Genomic DNA, 7,945 nt, shown 5'->3' with positions numbered 1-7,945 from the left:
ATTTTAAGAGAAGCAAGAGAAAAGAGGACAGTCACATACAAGGGAGCCCAGGTAACAATATGCTCATACCTATCAGCAGAAACCATGAAGAGGAGGAGAGAGTGGAGCAACATCTTCCATAAGCTGAAAGAAAAAAACGGCTGCCCAAGAATCCTTTACCCTGCCAAATTATCCATTAAGATAGATGGGGAGATAAGGGGCTTCCAAGACAAGGAAAGACTCAAAGAATATGCTGCAAGACACCCAACCCTGCGGAAGATCCTGGCCAACTCACTATGGTCAGAGGATCAACCTTCACCAAGCACAAGCAGGAGACCACCATATAGCCCAACTCCATCCAGAAGCCAACATGGCAACAACAATAACCAAGATAACAAGGCCTCAGAGGGAAAAGAAGACAAGAAAGAAGTTCCCCCCCCCCAAAAAAACACAGCACATTGATTTAAAGAAAGATAGGAAAGATAGGAAAACACCCAAAACGCAAGACACGGTATGACAGCAATGAATCCAAAGATGGTGATAATAACTCTGAACTCAAATGGCCTCAATTCATACATTAAAAGGAAAAAAGCTTGAGAACTGGCACAGAAAACATAACAATCAGTTGCCTGGAAGAAACACATTTTAAGCGCACGGACAAAAACTAAGAATAAAAGGCTAGCAGAAAGTATACTAGGCAAACGGCAACCTAAAAAAAGGCAGGACTGGCAATCCTAATCTCCAACAAATTGACCTCAGGGTTCAAACCATAAAAAAGACAAGGAGGGGCACTAAATAATTCTCAAAGGATCAGTAAACCAGGAACCAGCTGGCATATTGAATATTTACTTGCCTAACAATGAAGTGGTGAATTTTGTCAGACTATTAAAAAGATGAATAAAAAATCACAGATTCAACAATCATAGTAGGTGACTTTAATACACCACTATATGAGAAAGATAGATCATTGGGAAAGAAGCTCAGCAAGGAGACTATAGAGCTAAACAATACAATTAGGCAACTGGACCTGATAGACATTTATAGAGGTTTCCATTTAACACAAACAAATTCACATTCTTCTCAAGCCCACATAGCTCATTTTCAAGAGTTGACCACATGCTGGGGCACAAGTCAAGCCTGAGTGCATTCAAGCACATAAAGATTATTCAGACGTCTTTCTCAGATCACCACACTATAAAGCTAGAGTATGACACCTGACCTTCAGGTGGGGGAAAGGAACCGACTTACAATGCCCACACAGAAGCAAACCAAGAAGGAAAAACAGAAAGAGACAGTCGGTCTAGATTCCATATAGGCACACCAAGCCTGGTGGATGATGACCCCGAATGGAACTGCTAAGGCACAGAGAGGACTGTGGGACTGCCAACAACTCAAGACATGTTGTCCCCTAACTGGAGCGTACTGTGAGAGAGAACAATAATGGGGACACAGTGTGGACTGAATCCCCCGCAGTGGGATAAATCATAAATGGAGCATAACACATCAGCAACTGGAGTAAAGCCAATCCACAGAGCCCCTGAGGAACCTCAAGAATGGACTTTGGGCTAGGAGGGGCAGTCCCCGGATCTCCCCCAGGACCAGGGGGGAGGGACTCATGGAAGCCAGCGAACAGACCTGGATCAATGTAGGGTTTTTTTTTAATCTCTTCCTTTTTTCAACCTTATGTTTTCTTATTGTTTGGATTAGGACATTGCTGGTTTGCCTACTTATATGGGATGGACATGGGAGGGAAGCTCGGAGAGAAAGCAACAGGGCCAATGGCCCAGTAGGGTCTAGGGTGAAGAAGGAGGTTGGGAGAAGGGTGTGGTGAGCGTACAGCGCCATTGATAGGGGAACAACTAGGGAATCTAAACTAACACCTAGGAGGGTGTAGAGAACCTGTGAGTATTAGAGCAACACCAATTTCGCTGCAAGGAAGAACTAAGAGGTGGAAGAAAGGGGAAAGTGATGATGGGGCAGGAGGAGGCAAAAGGAAACAGAGGAAAACTCTGGGAAGCAAAGGTATGGATAGGAGTATTAACAGAGGCATGTACTTATGTAAATACATCAATCCATAAAAATAGAGGTATTGGCCTATGGACATATATTTATAAGGCAATACACAGAGGTTGCAGATGGGCCTTGGGTTTCAGCTCATACCTTCCCTCAATACAAGAACACTTTGTTCTAAGAAATTGGCATTTTGTGATGCTCACCCCACCTCACCCCCCAAAGATTGCTGAAGACAAAATAGGTACATAAGCAGATGTGGTGAAGACAGTAGAGGGTGCCTGGCTATTAAAAGATACAGTGTCTTGGATCTTAAAGCTTGAAGTTATACAAGTGGCCATCCAACAATGAAGCAACAAGCCCACATGGAAGAAGCACATCAGCTGGTGCGATCATGAGGTGTCATTGGGATTGGACAATGGGCATCAGAAGATTCATAACAAACAATAAACAAACAAAAACACATTGGTGAGAAGAGGGGGGTTGGAGCGGAGACCCAAAGCCTATCTGTGGACAACGGAACATCTCCCCACAGAGGGGTTTCAGAGAGGGGATGAGTCAATCAGGGTGCAGTAGAGCACTGATGGATCACGCAATATACCTCTGATCCCTTGAGGCCTCCTCACCCCCCACTATCATGACCCCAGTGCTGCTCCCTACTGTGGGCTAGACAAGAGCATGTACATAGGTATAGGCAAGAGAAACAACTCACAACACATGGAACCCAGGAATAGGAATGGGAACAGCTATACCAAAAGGGTAGGGGGAAGGTGGGGAGAGGTGGGAAGGGAGTGACTATCGATTGCAATGAGTGGCACACAACCACACACCCCCATCCAGTGGGAAGAACAACAGAAACCAGAGGAGAAGGGAGACAACGGTCAGTGTGAGATATATATAACAATCTAATAATCTATCAATCTATCAAAAATAATAACAATCTATAATCTATCACAGGGCCATGAGGGGGAGGGGGGGAAGAGGAGCTGATCCCAAGGGCTCAATGGAAAGTAAATGTCTAGCAAAGAACGATGGAATATGTGTACAGATATGTCAGATACAATTGATATATAGATTGCAACAAGAGTTGTAAGAGCCCCCAATAAAATGATCTAAAAAATAAAAATAAAGAAAGAAGGGGTGGGGGGAAGAGTAAGTGTTGGAACTAGGTTTGAAACTAAAGGAGACTAACTGAATCTCTACTTGTAGCCACGGGCTTAAGTGTTTCTGTAGCTTAATGTAGACATGACTTAAGAGTCTTCACCAATGTGTTAAATTTCCATCCATTTAGCTTATCTCTTAGCCTCTATTAACAAATATCTGTTCATTATAAGTATCACGATTCTCATTCTCCATTCTCTTAAAGATTTATATAAAGTAGTTAATTGTCTATGGTAGAGTTTCAGTTTTCATTTTTAAGTTATGTAAAATTTTATTTTGTAAATTCCTCATTTTTAAAAAGACAAAGAGACACTGATCAGTGACTAGTTTCCAATATGCTATAAATATTTTTGAAAAGTCTACAGTTTCAGACATTGAGATCACAGCACTGTCCATTTATAACTAGAGGTTACAGTTTTTGACTTTCATTTTCCAGCTAGTTGAAGGGTGGGGCAGTAAAACATTTTCCATAAATAAATGAAATGCTATTACATCCCATACTTCTTTTACCACTAGCTGCTGACCATCTGTCATAAAAAAGACACACCCCAGGATGTTGTATCAAATTTGGGGGAATAGAAACAGCCATGACAATATTTTCTGAGTTTTGAAAACAAAAATTAGTGAGTGACTAAAATCATTTTGATATCTAAGCTTTCTCCTTGTTGTTTTCATCTTATTCCCAGCTAGTAAGATCTTACAAAGTCCCAGGTTCTATAACAAGTGTTTTATATACATTCTTCTATTAAATCCTCCATAAAGCCTATGGGTTAGACACTATTTTTTTTTTCTTTCTGAACGAGGCAATTTATTAACCCATCATCATTTGTTCTAATGCTTTTTGTTGGCAGCTGCTACCTGTCCAGCGATTCTGCCCAGATCTCTCTGTCCCTGAAGGGTCAGTTTGCAGCTGCCGTCTTGGTCCTCCCCACTGTCTTGAGCCCCTCCCGGGCTTGAAGGACCCGGTGGGCCACGCTCCTGGAGCCCCAGCTGCAGTGGCTGGGCATGACACCGTTTCTCGGCTGTCCCCATAGACCTTGGTCATGGAGCCGACCCCAGGGCCACCCCGAAGGTACAGGTGCCGTGCTGTGGAGGCAGCTCGCATGTAGAGCCAGTTCTCATCATAGGGAGCAAGGCCTTTGTGCTTGGCCAACTTGACCGTGTCTACCCATTCAGGGACTTTCAGCTTCCCAGACTTTTTGAGGAAGGCTGCCAGAGCTCTGACGAACTCCTGCTGGTTCACGTCTTTTACAGTAACTCCAGGCATCATGCGTCCACGCTGCCGGCCGGGGAAAGGGAACCAGGGTAGACACTATTAATGTTACATGTTACACAATAGGAAATTAATTCTTAGAGACATTGAGTAACTTGCCCAAGATCATAGAAATACTAAGAGGAAGAGGCAGGATTTGAACCAGCTCTAACCATAGAGTGCACATTTGAAAACCACTACGCTAGTAGAATTCTTGCAGAACATAATTTCTTTGTTATGTGGGTGTTGGTGACGTTGAGGTTGCATAAATCCCATATTCCTTGAAAAGCTATTTTAACATGCAAATATTACCATGAATAAAAAGTTTAGGTATGGAAATTATACAATTTTAACTAAATTTGGTAAGGAAATGTGTGCACTGAATTCATTTCATATTGAGTTATAGATGGAAAGAGATTTTTCTTCATGCAGATTTTTTATTAAGAAGGCTTGCTAAGTTTTAAAAATAGGCTACTCAAGAATTTATCAATAATATTTTGGAAATAACTGACTCACACCCTTCATATGATCTTTTGCTATCCATTACCCAAACCTAATTGGTAGGACTTGTGAGTTAGTACTGGGGCAAACCAGCAGGGCCTCATGTGACTTTCTTCCAATTTCCGTTCTAATACGCATGGAGAATTACAAAAAGAAGAGAGCTGGCAACAGTGTTGGAAACTAGAGAGAAGGCCAGATGCCAAAGTCCCAAGGGGTTTTTTGCTAACCCCAATGCTGAAGAGATTAAGAACATATTCTTGGATTCTACCATAAGGGTCCAAATTTGATCCTAAAGAGTGTAGAAAAAAGATGAGTTCTCCCTTTCTACCTCTAGCTACAGGCATCAGGGGATGCACTATGCAAAAATATGGCAACGATCTCTGGTTAACTGTCTAGCTAGCTAGATTTTCCTCTCCAATGCCCCAGATTTTTAGCAAATGAGAACATTACCCTGTTACCCAAAAAAAGAAAAAGAAAAGAGTCACAAAGGAAAATGGTTACACAATATTTCAACATGAATTAAGCATAATTAAATCAGTAATTGCCAATATGAAAAACATCATGGGTCAGAAATTTAAAATCTCAGAATAGAAAGGAACAAGCAGAAAGCTGTGAAACAAGAGCTCGCTGGACTTGAGAAAGAAACGTAATACCATGGATTGAATTTTTTCTCCCCCAAATATGTATCAACCCGCCTGGGCCATGAGTCTCAGTGGTTTGGCAATTACGTGTTGATATACTTTAGCAGCTAGGATTCCTCCACCATGATGTGCTTTGATGTGATCAGCAGGCCTGTCGTAAGGGGGATGAAGTGGGCTGTAACAGCCTTACTCAGGTCACATGCCTGATCTGATGAAGGGGACATTTCCTGGACTGTGGCTTGTATCACCTTTTTAACTTACAAGCAGAAAACAGAGAAGTGAGCAGGGAAAGAGGGCCCTACCACCACCAAGAAAGAGATGGGAGCAGAGCACATCTTTTGGACCCAGGGTCCCTACACTGAGACCCTCCTACCTTGGGGAAGATTGATGCCAAGACACATGGAGATTTCCAAGGCACATCAAGCCCACAGATTTTAAAGGGAGAAAGGATCTTCCCCCAGACAGATAAAGAAAGTCTTCCCCTAGAGTTGGAGCTCTGAATTTGGACTTTGAGCTTTCTACACTGGTATGTTTAACTTACTAAAGCCATTGCTGTGTGGCACTTCTGTTACCGCAGCATTAGATAACTAAGGCACTTAACCCAAAACAAAATCTCACGGGGAGAGAGGTGGGTCTGTCTAGACCACAGGGGAGTGAACTAAGAAGGAGAGAACGAGAGGGAGGGAGAGAGGGAGAGAGAAAGAGAGAACCTCATCGTGGCCCACCAATTCCCGGGGACAACATTCCTGCTCAGAGCAGCCAATGCACAGAGAGGACCATAGGGCTGGTCCCACTACAAGACACAACATTCCCTCACTGACCCATAGCACTATGGGGACAGCACTGGAGACACTGTGTGGAAAGTGCTCCCGGTCTGCCCCATGCACAGCAGGTGAAATGCGTAGAGAGTGCAATAGGGCAGCGAGGGGAGCAAAGTAACCAAGTCCCTGAGAAATCTTGAAAACAGACTTCTGGCTCAGGGGACAGGGCTTGGCACCTCATCAGACTTGATCAGAAAACATACATGAGGGTCAGCAGACAGACATGGAACTAAAGAAAAAAATCTCAGAAGCAAAGGTACTTTATATATGACTAAAGAATGCATATGTTGTTGTTAGAGAATAAAAATAGAAAGAGAAAGGGAAATGAATAAAAAATTTAAATGTAGTATAAAGTATGAAAGTCAATAAGATATAGAATTGAAATCTCTGAAAAAAAGAAAAATGGCACATATTTAAAACTGTAATTCAAGATAACTTTTCTGACATAAAGGAAAACCTAAATTTACAGATTGAAAAAATCCAACATGTATCTGCAAATATTGACATAGCATGGTCACCTTTGAGATGGCTACTAGAATTATTAAACTTTAACAATAATAATAATAAAGATCTTCTGAGATGTTGCATAAAAGGATCAAGTGAGGTGTAAAGAAAATAAAACTAGTTGTATTAAATGTTATCAATTATACAAGAAAAAGTATATTAATATTTTCAAAACTCAAAGAAATGAAACATGAGGCAAGGGTTTTAGAACAGTCAAGCTTAGTACATGATGGGAATTCAAGAATTCTCAGACTCCTCAGAAATCTCATAAAGAATGAGCTTTTCCAATTAAGAGGTAATTGGAGAAAACTTGGTAAATGGACAGGGGGTTAAATTGAGTATATTACTGCATATCTAAAGCTAAAAGAAAATGTGGAGAAGAAGAGAGGAAAGGTATTAAAAACGATGTGCTCTGACAAAGTAGAAATAATGTAACTAAAAAAAGGTGACAAGAGAGAGAAAGGAAAGGTACTGCGTAAGTTAATTGACTCCCATATAGGTAATAAGTGGAAGCCAAAATGACATTTAGAGTTGGCATAGCAAATTGAACTCAAGTACATAAAAGGAGCTAATGGAATTCTAAAATACTTGCATAATGATGAACACTAGGAAAAAATATTACTGTTTTCTAAAGAGTCAAAGAAGCAAAATGTAAAAAATAAGATGAACAATGTGACACAGCTCAGTATAAAAACAACAATCAGAGCAATATACCCACATGGGCTTTACTCATCTACTGGAATATAAGCATGACATGACTTTATCACAACAATGACGTCTTCACACCTCATAATGACAGAACACATGTTCTTTTCAAGCATATATTGATTAGACACAAAGTAAGCCCATATACTGAGCTGAAAAACAAGTCTTAACTTTTGAAAGGCTATTTTAGTAATAAGGTGTATTCTCTGACTGAAAATTAACTCAAAATCAATAACATGAGGCAAAGCAGAAATATTTGGATATTGTGTTAGTCTGGGTTGACTAGAGAAACAAATTCATAGACACTCATGTGTATAAGAAAGAGCTTTATATACAAGAGCAATTGAATATTGAGAAAACATCCCAGCCCG

General features: G+C 41.0%; 1 protein-coding gene and 1 pseudogene across 1 annotated transcript in view; both read right to left on the bottom strand.

The window, feature by feature from the left end:
• Positions 1–7,945, bottom strand: part of ARSB (arylsulfatase B) — a 268,069-nt gene that overhangs the window by 89,045 nt on the left and 171,079 nt on the right. The window lies entirely within an intron of this gene.
• On the bottom strand, positions 3,982–4,417 carry LOC101642864 (annotated as a pseudogene).

Source organism: Echinops telfairi, unplaced genomic scaffold (assembly GCF_000313985.2).
Source record: "Echinops telfairi isolate 266 unplaced genomic scaffold, ASM31398v2 ScPeMD7_7469;HRSCAF=8507_1, whole genome shotgun sequence".
NCBI lineage: Eukaryota > Metazoa > Chordata > Mammalia > Afrosoricida > Tenrecidae > Echinops > Echinops telfairi.
This window is presented reverse-complemented; position numbering and strand designations above follow the sequence as displayed.